The sequence below is a fragment of the Salvelinus namaycush genome, chromosome 20 (genome assembly GCF_016432855.1).
Source record: "Salvelinus namaycush isolate Seneca chromosome 20, SaNama_1.0, whole genome shotgun sequence".
NCBI lineage: Eukaryota > Metazoa > Chordata > Actinopteri > Salmoniformes > Salmonidae > Salvelinus > Salvelinus namaycush.
The window spans coordinates 30,956,610-30,970,514 of record NC_052326.1 but is presented as its reverse complement, the minus strand read 5'-3'; positions in this window follow the sequence as shown (position 1 = coordinate 30,970,514).

The following is a 13,905-nucleotide window of genomic DNA, read 5'->3' as shown; positions in this document are numbered from 1 at the left end:
CTGGCGGTGCTTTCACTCTAGTGGTAGCATGAGACGGAGTCTACAACCCACACAAGTGGCTCAGGTAGTGCAGCTCATCCAGGATGGCACATCAATGCGAGCTGTGGCAAGAAGGTTTGCTGTGTCTGTCAGCGTAGTGTCGAGAGCATGGAGGCGCTACCAGGAGACAGGCCAGTACATCAGGAGACGTGGAGGAGGCCGTAGGAGGGCAACAACCCAGCAGCAGGACCGCTACCTCCGCCTTTGTGCAAGGAGGAGTAGGAGGAGCACTGCCAGAGCCCTGCAAAATGACCTCCAGCAGGCCACAAATGTGCATGTGTCTGCTCAAACGGTCAGAAACAGACTTGAGGGTGGTATGAGGGCCCGACGTCCACAAGTGGGGGTTGTGCTTACAGCCCAACACCGTGCAGGACGTTTGGCATTTGCCAGAGAACACCAAGATTGGCAAATTCGCCACTGGCGTCCTGTGCTCTTCACAGATGAAAGCAGGTTCACACTGAGCACATGTGACAGACGTGACAGAGTCTGGAGACGCCGTGGAGAACGTTCTGCTGCCTGCAACATCTTCCAGCATGACCGGTTTGGCGGTGGGTCAGTCATGGTGTGGGGTGGCATTTCTTTGGGGGGCCGCACAGCCCTCCATGTGCTCGCCAGAGGTAGCCTGACTGCCATTAGGTACCGAGATGAGATCCTCAGACCCCTTGTGAGACCATATGCTGGTGCGGTTGGCCCTGGGTTCCTCCTAATGCAAGACAATGCTAGACCTCATGTGGCTGGAGTGTCAGCAGTTCCTGCAAGAGGAAGGCATTGATGCTATGGACTGGCCCGCCCGTTCCCCAGACCTGAATCCAATTGAGCACATCTGGGACATCATGTCTCGCTCCATCCACCAACGCCACGTTGCACCACAGACTGTCCAGGAGTTGGCGGATGCTTTAGTCCAGGTCTGGGAGGAGATCCCTCAGGAGACCATCCGCCACCTCATCAGGAGCATGCCCAGGCGTTGTAGGGAGGTCATACAGGCACGTGGAGGCCACACACACTACTGAGCCTCATTTTGACTTGTTTTAAGGACATTACATCAAAGTTGGATCAGCCTGTAGTGTGGTTTTCCACTTTAATTTTGAGTGTGACTCCAAATCCAGACCTCCATGGGTTGATAAATTTGATTTCCATTGATAATTTTTGTGTGATTTTGTTGTCAGCACATTCAACTATGTAAAGAAAAAAGTATTTAATAAGAATATTTCATTCATTCAGATCTAGGATGTGTTATTTTAGTGTTCCCTTTATTTATTTGAGCAGTGTATAAGTCATTGTCTGTATATATTGTGTTGCCTTATTAAAAAAAAATGTTTTGTGTGAATAAATACAAAGCTAAACTGGTATGGTATTTTGTCGTGGAAAAGAGGGTTTTTAAATTGTCTGTAGCTTTTCACACCTGTTTACCACCGTATATCTGCATGTATCCAAGTTTGACTCCTCTACATTGTATTGGAGAGTCAATCATCTACTACAGCAGGGGTGTCAAACTCATTCCACGGAGGGCCTAGTGTCTGCAGGTTTTTGGTTTTTCCTTTCAATAAAGCCCTAGACAACCAGGTGTGGGGAGTTCCTAACTAATTAGTGATGTTAATTCATCAATCAAGTACAAGGGAGGAGCGAAAACCCGCAGACACTCGGCCCCCCGTGGAATGAGTTTGACACCTGTGTACTACAGGATCAACTAAACAAAACTGTAGTCAATGTTGTACAGTATAATACCTAATTTCATCAGTTATCTTTATAAAGAATTCAAAATGTATCAATTATCTTTGTGAAGAATTCAAAATGTACCAATACATTTCTAACTAATTTAACTGGTTCTCTTATCAAAAGACAAGTTATAGTACAGCAAAAAAAATGCAATACATCCAAGGCAAACTGGAAATGCCCACAATGTTTTCAAAAGCAGTTTGACACAACTTGGTGGTGTTAACAGTACACCACATCAAGCTCCATTTAGAGTGCAACTATCCTGGTGTTGAAGGTCCCATATGTAGTCCTTCGCAAAATGTGTGATTTGGATGATAAGTTTCAGCAGCAGCACGTCTACATCCTCATTTACATCTCCCTCCTTATCATAGTCCTTTAGGGGAAGGATGGAGTTCATTGGGACGCCCAGCTGATTACTGCATTCTTCCATCTAGAGAAAGATGATGAAATCAAGTAGAAATGTGTTGCTTCTCTATGTAACGGATTTATCTTCGTAACCTCATTCCCCAGTTTGATATTTGACATCTACAGATTATATTTGTTGGCCAATAAATACTGGCATAACTGGCACGTGATGGTACTTTTAAAGGAACTTCAACAGTGATAAATGATCTGACTCACCTTTTGTTCGATTTTCTTGCTTGTAAAGATGTTTCTCAGGTTGCCATCCACCAGGTTACAGGTCTTGTCCACCATAGTCATTACACCACCGGAGGGATATCTGGCATGGGTTGAAGTGAAATATGTTAGTACAGACATTTTAGGCTTGGAACACAGGTAACAAACGTTCCCACAACTTTAGAGAACATTCCCTTAGGAGTCTCATTAGGTCGTTAACGTTTTCATAGGTATGTTTCCTGATGTGCATGGAATGTTTCCTAGAGACCATTCCCTTTAATGTCAAATATCAAAACATACCCAGAACGTGGTTACCATGTTCTTATAATTTAAGATATGAATGTTCTAGACACGTTTCATGGGAACGTTGCAAGAACATTGTGTCCAGTTTTCGGTGGGTTCTGAGAATATTCGATCAACGTCCTAACCACTGTCCTAATAAGGGATAGCTCTAGGGCATGTGCTTATTGGACCAGTAGTTATGCTCTGTCCTGTCTAGAAGAAACCCTAACCTCTACTCCGTAGGCACATGTGTAGATCTGAAACAAAACAAATCAAATTTTATTTGTCACATGCGCCGAATACCTTACCGTGAAATGTTTACTTACAAGGCCTTAACCAACAATGCAGTTTTAAGAAAAATAAGAGTTAAGAAAAATATTTACTAAACAAACTAAAGTAAAAAATAAGAGCATCAATAAAATAACAATAACGAGGCTATATACATGGGGTACCGGTACAGAGTCAGTGTGCGGGGGTACAGCTTAGTTGAGGTAATTGAAGTAATATGTACATGTAGGTAGGGGTAAAGTGACTATGCATTGATAATAGATAATAAACAGTGAGTAGCAGCAGCCTAAAAAAAGGGGTGGGGGTCAATGCAAATAGCCCGGGTAGCCATTTGATCAGCTATTCAGCAGTCTTATGGCTTGGGGGTAGAAGCTGTTAAGAAGCCTTTTGGACCTAGACTTGGCGCTCCGGTACCTCTTGTCGTGTGGTAGCAGAGAGAACAGCCTATGACTAGGGTGGCTGGAGTCTTTGGCAATTTTTAGGGCCTCCTCTGACACCGCGTGGTATATAGGTCCTGGATGGCAGGAAGCTTGGCCCCAGTGATGTACTGGGCAGCTGCCATACCAAGCGGCGATGCAACCAGTCAGGATGCTCTCGATGGTGCAGCTGTATAACTTGTTGACGATCTGCGGACCCATGCCATATCTTTTCGGTCTCCTGAGGGGGAATAGGCAATGTCGTGCCCTCTTCACGACTGTATTGGTGTGTTTGGACCATGATAGTTTGTTGATGATGTGGACACCAAGGATCTTGAAGCTCTCAACCTGCTCCGCTACAGCCCCGTTGATGAGAATGGGGGCGTGCTTAGCCCTCCTTTTCATGTAGTCCACAATCATCTCCTTTGTCTTGATCACGTTGAGGGAGAGGTTGGTGTCTTGGCACCACACTTCCAGGTCTCTGACCTCATCCCAATAGGCTGTCAAATAGTTGTCGGTGATCAGACCTACCACCGTTGTGTCGTTAGCGAACTTAATGGTATTGGAGTCGGGCTTGGCCACACAGTTATGGGTGAACAGGGAGTACAGTGGGGGACTTAGCATGCACCCCCAAGGGGCCCGTGTTGAGGATCAGCGTGGCAGATGTGTTGTTTTGTAAGGCTGTAAGCAAAGACTGTAAGCAAAAAAGCTGCAAGCAAATGCACTTCGAAGTAGATCTCAGCTTTATTAAAAGTACACTCAATATTTGTTTTTATTGATAATAGTGATTCAGGAGTATCATCAAAACATGTTTAAAAACATGCCCCACCAACATTAGACAACCCGTGGTTGTCATGGTAATGGGTGAAGTATTCCAGGGTTTTTGGGGTCAACTCTTGACTCCTGTGGTTGAAATCAAAGGAGCTGGCTCTTGCTCGACTCTGCGCACATGTACACACCACCTCATTATTGGGAGTCCTACTAGGAAAACTAATATTGCGTTCTAGAGAGGATTGGCATGTGCATGAAGCTTTGCATTTGCTCATTAACTTAAGACAATAAAAGGCCTATTTTGTTTGAATATAGAAGGTGATGTGTAGGAACTAGAATATTTCAGTGATATTCCTGCTGTGGACTGCCTTGACAGATCCCATGGGATGACATGCTGCATTCTATGCTGATAAGCATTTTCTTTACCGTGTTATATAATTATTTTCCAAGCATGTGCGTTATTCCAGAGGACGATTCACACAGGATTAGTTTTCCCCCCCCAAACTGTATTTATTTAATTGACTCTTATGACGGAAACCTGGAGTTTTTTATTCTAGGCATGAATATATTGTAACGAAATGGTGACTGTCTTAACAATAGAACTGTAATAGGCTCTTCGGTATCACATGCACTTATGTCAGTCCCATTAAAGGGGAAAGGAAACAGTATGATTTAGAACGCCAGCTAACTGTAAATCGCCATATTGCATTGTTGCGTCACTGGCAGGAGAGAACATTTTGGAACTCCCCAAAATGCCTAGGGGTTTGAGAAATCCTACAAAAAGGAAAGCTTTATTTTTATACTGTAAACGCAGTAATGCAGATTTTGTCCTTCTTCAGGAAACTCATTCGGGTGAAAGTGATTTGAAATTTTGGAAAGCACAATGGGGAGATATGGCCTATTTCAGTCATGGATCAAATCATTCTGCTGGTGTTTTGACACTTATACACAAGTTTAAAGGTGACATTCTAGAATCCACATCTTCACAAGACGGCAGATGGGTCATAGTAACTGTTAAACTTGACAATGCTATTTTCATAATATGTAATGTATACGGACATAACTCACATGCTCCTAATAAGACCCTTTTTACCCAATTTACCAGGAAAGTACAGGATTTAAACAACAAATACTCAGAGGCTTTTCTAATTATTTCAGGGGATTTTAACGAAACACCTGATGCATCTGCTGATCGTTTTCCTCCTAGAACGAGTCAAAACCCTCAAAATAGTAACATTATCATTACATTATGCAAGGATCTCTGTGTTGAGGATGCCTGGCGTTATTTCAATCCGGATGCTAAGGGTTATACCTGGACCAACAAAACTATGTCACGTAAATCTAGAATAGATTTATTCCTAATTTCCCCTTTTTTGTTACAATTTGTTATAGATGTAGATCATCAGTTGGCTCCCTTTTCTGATCATCACTTGATTTCCCTGAATTTACAAGCTACTAAAAAATCAAAAGGTACTCGAGGATATTGGAAATTAAACAATACACTTCTTAAAGATACTGATCTCATTGAAAACATCAAATCATTAGCTAAAGATATTTTTGCAAGAAAAGACTTGGGTCATGGAAGTAGATGGGAATTTTTCAAATATAAAGTCAGAGTGGTAGCCATTAAACGCGCCAAAGAGCTGGTGCAATTAAAGAACCATAGAGAAAAGGAGATGATGAGCAAGCTTGACAGTTTTCTAAAGAAAGATAATCTATCTGAAGAAGAGGAGTCTGTGTTCAGGTCTTTACAACTAGAATTAGAACAGACTTACACGGATCTGGCAAAGGGCGCCTTTGTAAGGTCAAGAGCAAAATTGATTGAAGAGGGGGAAAGAAACACTAGTTACATTTTTGCACTTGAAAAGAGAAACTACAAAAGAAAATCTATAACTGCACTCAAAATTAACGATGTTTTATGTTTTATCCATTACAATATCATCATTTGTCAATTCCTTTTATGAAAACCTTTACAGCTCTCAATTTCAGGAAGATGGTTGTGAAAGTTACATTTGCCACATTCAGAATTGTGTCCCGGTAATTGAGGATGATTTCCACTCAGTTTGCGATTCACCTGTGTCAATTGGAGAAATTAGAGAGGCTCTGAATTCAATGAAAAAAGGGAAATCACCTGGCCCTGATGGCCTGTCAGTTGAATTCTATAGACAGTTTTGGGAGTTGCTAGAAGACTCGTTTTTCTATATGTTTCAAGATTGCATTAAAAATGGGGAAATGGTCTCCACTATGAAACAGGGCCTTATTTCATTGATTCCGAAGCCTGATAAAGACCCCTCTCTCATTGACAATTGGAGACCAATTCCTTTATTAAATGTTGATTACAAATTGATTGCTCTGGTTTATGCCAAAAGATTAAAGAAAGGAATAGATACCATTATAAATGAGAATCAAACAGGATTTATGAAGGGCCGTCACATAAGCTCTAACATTCGTTTAGTCTTGGACCTTATAGATTATTCAGATGCAATTGACTCAGATGCGGTTGTCCTATTTCTGGACTTCTGTAAAGCCTTTGACACAATTGAACATGAATTTCTCTTTAGGTCTCTTAAACTTTTTGGATTTGGTGAACATTTTATTAAAGTAATTCGCAAGTTTTACAAAGATATAAATAGTTCTGTGCTACTAAACCTTAATACTTCCAAAAGATTTAGTATCAACAGAAGTGTACGACAGGGATGCCCAATTTCGCCATTTTTATTCATTTTGGTTGTGGAACTTCTATCTCTAGATATTCTGAATGATGCAAATTTGTATGGCTTAACCATTTTTAACAAAGAAATCAAAATTTCCCAACTGGCTGATGATACTACTCTTTTCTTAAGAGACAAAGACCAGGTCGCACATGCCCTTAATGCTATAACTGCATTTTCTATTGCATCAGGATTAATGCTGAATGTTTCTAAATGTGAAATATTATGTTTATTTGACTCTGATGATAAAGAAATTGAAAATATTCCTGTAAAGGACTGTGTTAAATATTTAGGAATACATCTGTCAAAAAAACACTTAGTCAGACAACATTTGAATTTCTCTCCTAAAATTAAGAGAACTAAAAATATATTTAATAATTGTCTACAAAGAGATCTTTCTATACTTGGGAGAGTACTTCTGTCCAAGGCAGAGGGACTGTCTCGTTTTGTGTACCCCTCATTATCGTTATGTGTAAATCCAGCTACCTGTAAAGAGATCAATAAGACCTTTCTTGACTTCATCTGGAAAAATAAGTCTCACAAACTAAAAAAATATGTCCTTTCTAACAAAAGAGCTGAAGGCGGTCTAGAAGTGTTGGATTTTGTTGACATAAATAACACTTTCAAGATAAACTGGTTGAAAATATGTTTGCTCGATACTGATTCCAATATGGTATTTCATTCCAAATAATGTGTTTAATAAATGGGGAGGTCTTCAATTTTTACTGAAATGTAATTATATTCCTGAAAGATTACCTGCTAAATTGGCTAGGTTTCACCAACAAGCTTTACTGGCCTGGAAAATATGTTTCCTGCACATTTTTTCCCCTCATAAAGCTCTTTTGTGCAATAATTCAGACATAACTGTAAGGAATAAGTCATTGTTCTATCCCAGCTGGCATGAGAGGAATATTGACCTTGTTCTTGATATTTTCGACAACAAGGGTAATATTCTCACATATGAACAATTTATAACATTGAAAGAGTTTCCAATACCTTTCAGAGAGTTTATTTCTGTGATCAAAGCCGTTCCCAGTGGTCTAACTACACTTATGAAAAGTCATCTTAATTTTGGGAATGATCAAAAAGTTTATCCAGAACTCAGATTGGAAGGCGTGGGCTTACTTGAGAAATCTTGTTGTAATAAATATATAAGACAAATTCTTCATTCACAAAACCAATTTACACCGAGAGGAAAGTTTTTCTGGAACATCCTTATTCCTGACATTGTCTGGAAAAATGCATGGTTAAGGCCTTACAAATACTGTATACCAAATAAAGTTAAGGAAGTGCACTTCAAAATTTTACATAAGATATATCCATGTAATTCTATGATTTCCAAATTTGTGGCTATTGATGATATCTGCGTTTTCTGTGAAAAAGAAGGTGCGAATCTGTCTCACTTGTTCTTTGAATGTAAATTTGTGTCAGAATTTTGTGAAAACCTTGCAAAGTACTTATTTAACATTATGAACACTGCCTATAATTTTAACATAAAAGATATATGTTAATATTGCAATGATAACAAAACCACTGAAATGATTGTTAATTTTTTTATTCTTGTTGCCAAATACTTTATACACAAACAAAAATTCCAAAATTCTATACCAAAATTACCAATTTTCTGATTGAATTTAATTATCTTATTAAAACACTAACCCCAGTGAATAACAACAAGAATAACATCTTCATGAATCATTATAATAAGATATTTTCAGAGTGAATATAATTGCACTTAAATTGTTTATTTTTTGTATGTTATTTGTATTTATATTTTTTGTATGTTTGAGCATTGTTAATACCTGTGTTTGGTTTGCTAGACATGTTTGATGTAGCAATGTAAGTTGATTTTTGTATTATGAATAAAATAAATGTATTTAAAAAAATATATATATATATAAAAAATAAAATAAAATAACCTCACCAAAATGCCTGAATTTACCCAGTAGCTCCGAGTCTGAGAATGAGTTTATTACAAATATTGAAATAATGTGTTGTAGAGAGATGGTAGCGATACAGCACAAAATTCCAGCGGATGATGGCTGTTTACATCCAGTCAGAGGTTCCTGTCAGTCTGTGCATGACGATGTATTTATTGGACGTGTCACTAATCCTTAAGAAGGACTTCCTGGCAGAAGAGGTTACTCGACCAGTCAGCAGCCGATATGCCAGTTAAAGAATTTGTGAAATTTTGCTTGATTATAAATTATTTAAATTTCATATCAGTAGTAGGTAGGTGCTCAATATATATAATCAGTATCCTATAACGATGTTTATCATCAGCTCTGTTTGGCGCGTTGGTAACACAATTACATTTAGATTAGACGACCGGAGTTCGAATCGCAGACGGCATCATGATTCATGAAATCTCATTCTAACCAATAATAGGGCGTGCTCATTATAAATACATTGTGATTTAATTACGGTATCAGACTAACTTTTCTTATGATTTTGTTTGCAGAGCATACAGGCTGGCAGTTTATCGCTAGTTCACTTTATGGGCACAAGGGAGAATTAGACGGGGTGTACGGCGTCTCATCCCTGCGTGTGTCGTTTCTTCTAAAAGGCGCGCATTGCCAGAAACAAAGGCATTTAATAAAAGTTTGAATAAAACCAGTTAATTTAGTAAACCTAACCTAGCCTGAGGCATATACCCAATGCCTGCGCCTCATGTAAAAATAGTAAAAATAGTATTAGTTAGCTTGTCCACTATAACAACCGGTTCAAGCGTAACCAGATAAACTTGATTGGAAGATAAAACTACTTTCAGTGCGCACTAATCCAGTGTCTCTGTCGCTAGAGTAGTGACTTCAACTAGCTTTGGCTGCCATCTATTGGAAAGGAATGGGCAGCTAGTTGGCATGGTCAAAGTAGACTTTAATAATATATATGCCATTTAGCAGATGCCTTTATCCAAAGCGAACTGGGTACATGGTAGTGGAAACAGATCATAGAAACAGTATTACAATTTTGATATCATGGATGGTCAGTCCCTTCCACTACCTCTGTTATGAATTTGAGTGGTTATTGTTTCTACTGCTGATTGCCACTTTAAGAAGTTAAAATGCAGATGAAATACACACCAAAATATGTTACAGATACTATAAAAATGACCCATCACTCAGACAGTACACAGCATCCAGCACAGCGAACAATCAATCAAATCAAAGTTTATTTGTCACGTGCGCAGAATACAACAGGCGTAGTAGACCTTACAGTGAAATGCTTACTTACAGGCTCTAACCAACAGTGCAAAAAAAGGTATTAGGTGAACAATAGGTAAGTAAAGAAATAAAAACAGTAAAAAGACAGTGAAAAATAACAGTAGCGTAAAACCAAATGTATTTTACAAAAGCCCTTTTTACATTAAAATAATAACCACAGTGGTTATAGACTAGAGGGTGCAACAGTTCAACACCTCAGGAGCAAATGTCAGTTCACTTTTCATAGCTGAGCATTCATAGGTTGAGAGAGAGTCGAAACAGCAGAACCGGGACATGGTAGCACATCCATTGAAACGGGTAAAAATTCCACTCCGATTCCCTTTATGGATGGGTGTATCTTTGAATTCGCTGTTGACTGGCCTGCTCCTTCTCCATTTTCGGAACACCATCCCACTCCCCCAAAGTGATTGATAGTACATCTTGGCTCGCACTGTGATGATTGTGATTCTGAGCTCTCAGGTTCATATAGCGAGTTATGGTCTTCACTGATCTCACTCTCCGTCAGCTCCATCTGGGGCGTATAGGGGCAGGCCTCGGTTGTATGCTGATGGTCGTGAGCTCAATCTAGCTGGGCCCGAGCTCTTTAGTGATGGTCCCGGTGGACCTCTTTTCCACCGCAGCACAGCAACACTCTGGCACCCAGAGGTCAGTTTAGCATGCTGTACTAACCGTTCTTTCCTGTTGGTAGAAAACAATTCAGGCATCTATTAGGCTACAGTTATATTCAAGAATCACTGCATATACTTGAAATAAACAATAGTCTTAGAAATAACATGGATTTGCATGTACCACCCCTGCCTCCTGCACAGTCTCCTCCAGGATGAAAACAGTTTCAGGGATGAAGATGTCATCCTGAAAACAAACAAACGTTTTGTTAAGACAACTGAACCCAAATATATTAGTTGGCATTAACAAGTTACCTGTCTTGTATGCTTTGTCAACACACACAAACACACCCACACAGTAAATACAGGGACATTTATTTTTCAGCAAACATTAGCTACGTCAACTTCAGTCTAGCTAAATGAGGTGGAGCTAACAAAACATTACAAAAACGAATCTGTCAACAAAATGTATTACAGTACTCGTCTATCTGAGCTGGAAGCTAGCTACAGTAACTAACGTTAACTTACCTAATAACAGGGGTAACTACACGGATAAACTGTATTGCAAATTTAGTTGCGGTTGAGTAACTTGCTAACATTAATTGCTGGGAAGGTGTTACACAAAACACAAAAGACGCAAACTTTCAACTACAGTTGCAACAAAGTGTTCCAGTGTCTAACGCTTGCCCAGTCAACAACAGTCCAGACCGGTTACCGTTACCTCAGCTCCATTGCAATGACTCACGTCGCCTCCTCTGTTCAGTTGGTTTTGCTTGACTCCAAAGTCAGCGATGTTGATTTTTTATGTTTATTAATTCGACCATTTTAAAAAACAAGCACACGTAAAACTTAAAAGCCATACATGCACATGAATAAAATCATAGAAGATAACACAATAAAGTCTGGGACTTATTTCCATTGTGGTCCTCTTGAGACAAGATGGCTAGACAAGATCAAACACAGTATGGCAGTGAAATAATAAAACAAAAACATAGAAGAACATCTATATCATCATTCCAGTTACATCATAGGGGTTATTCATATGGGCACAGAAGACATCAAACATATTTTAACTTTATTTTTAAAGCTGTCCAGAGAGGACGTTGTTTTTATAGGCAGAGGCAACTCATTCCATTCTGAGGCTCCAGTATACAAGAAAGTACCTTTCCCAGCATTACTCCTGAACCTATATAAGCACACATCAGCAACACCTGATCTGGTGCTGGGATTGTGTGCATCCCTAACACGAGGAAAGTAAACTCACTTAGATATCTGGGCGCAGGACTATAAATACTCCTGTAAACCAAACCTAGTCTAATCTGGGACACCCTAGCCTCAACAGGCAGCCAGGTTAGTTCCTGAAAGCAGCTCCTGCCTATGTGAGTATGTAGACTCACCTTCAATACTACCCCGATCAGCTTATTCTGGGCTATCTGGAGATTCCCCTTCATAAATTTAGATAAACCCCAAACCAGGAAGTACAAGCTGTCAGGACCCGGTTACGAACTCGGGTCTCCGGTGTGAGAAACAGTCACTTAGCTAACTGAGCCACTAATAGTCGGCAGAACCCAGAAGATGAGGCAGACACAGCAGTACTTGAGACGGTGTTTTAATAAAGAAAAAAGGAACATTCTTCAGGCAAAAATATAAATCCACAACGTCAAAAGTAATTCCAAGAGAAAAAGGTAATCCTCCAAGTCAAAAGGTAAATCCACAAGGTGGTAGGTACAGCAGGAAAAAGCCTCAAAAGATAATCAAAACTAAATAAACGAGAACAAAACAGAGTACCACAAGAGAGTCCAACTGGAGCAACAAATGTTCACAGCATCGCTAGGGCTGGGTGCTAACATTCAAACACAGAGCAAAGAACTGAGGAAAACTAAGGGTTTAAATACATTCAAGGGAAACGAGGCACAGGTGCAAATATTAACTGGAAACAAGGGAAAACAAAAGGGTCAAAAAAGCACAAAAGCACAATCTAGTGGCCAAAACCGGAACAATCCTGGCCAAATCCTGACACAAGCATAGTCAAAATGGCATTGAATGAGGGCAGTAGCTAGCACTTTCATGGAGTCCTTATCAAGCAGCTTGGACTTTCTAGCCAATAACTTAGTCCTGGCATTAACCTTCCCTAGCACCTTATTGGCCATGCTCACACCTCCCAAGCTTCCATCAAGGATACATCCCAAGTAGCTAACAGAGGTTTTAGTAGTCAGCACCTCACCCCCTAACTCCACTCTGATTTCAGACGACCTACACAATTTATGTCTGGATCCCAAAATAATTGCTTCAGTTTTCCCTAAATGCAGAGATAGCTTATTATCTCCAAGCCGTTTGCTAATGTTAGTAAGCTCTGTGCTAAGTATGCTCTCCAACATAGTTTTGCTTTTGTGAGACACCAGAAGTGTAGAGTCATAAAGAAAAAGACGGCAAGAACAAGCATCTTTCATATCGTTAATATACAATAAAAACAGCAGAGGCCCAAGCACGCTCCCCTGCGGAATGCCACAACTCATTGGTTTTGCCTGAGACAGTGAACCATTAACCTCTACTACTTGCTCCCTTCCTGATAAATAGGACTTTACCCAGCCTAGAGGGATACTGCTTAACCCCAGTGCCTCCAGTTTGGAGATTAGGAGACAGTGGTTAACTGTATCAAAGGCCTTCTGTAGGTCAAGCAGTACCATTCCACACAGATTTCCCTCATCAATCTCTTTCCTGATGAAGTCAGTCAAGTAAAGTAGACATGAATCAGTGGAGTATGTTTTTCTAAAACCCGACTGAAAATCATACCCGGTTTGTTAACATATTCATACATTTTCATACATTTGCTACATGAGCAAATGTATGAAAATGTATGAATATGTTAACAAACCGGGTATGATTTTCAATTCTCTCCAGGATCTTTGATGTTACACAGAGGATAGATACAGGCCTATAATTCCCAGGGTCAGACTTTATCCCCTTCTTATACAGAGGTATAACTTTAGCTTGTTTCATGTCCCTGGGAAAGGTGCCTTGTTCAAGAGAGAGATTACCAATATGCGTAATACAAGGGCCAATTTGCTCAGCAGAATCTATTAGAAACCTTGCAGGAATATTATCCAGGCCTGTGGCTTTGGAGCATTTAAGCTCTGCCAGCATACTGACTATTTTGGCTGTTGCTACCTTTGCAAAATAAAAAGTTTGGTAGTACTACTACAGCCTAGTTCCTTAAATGATTTCCAAAGCTTTT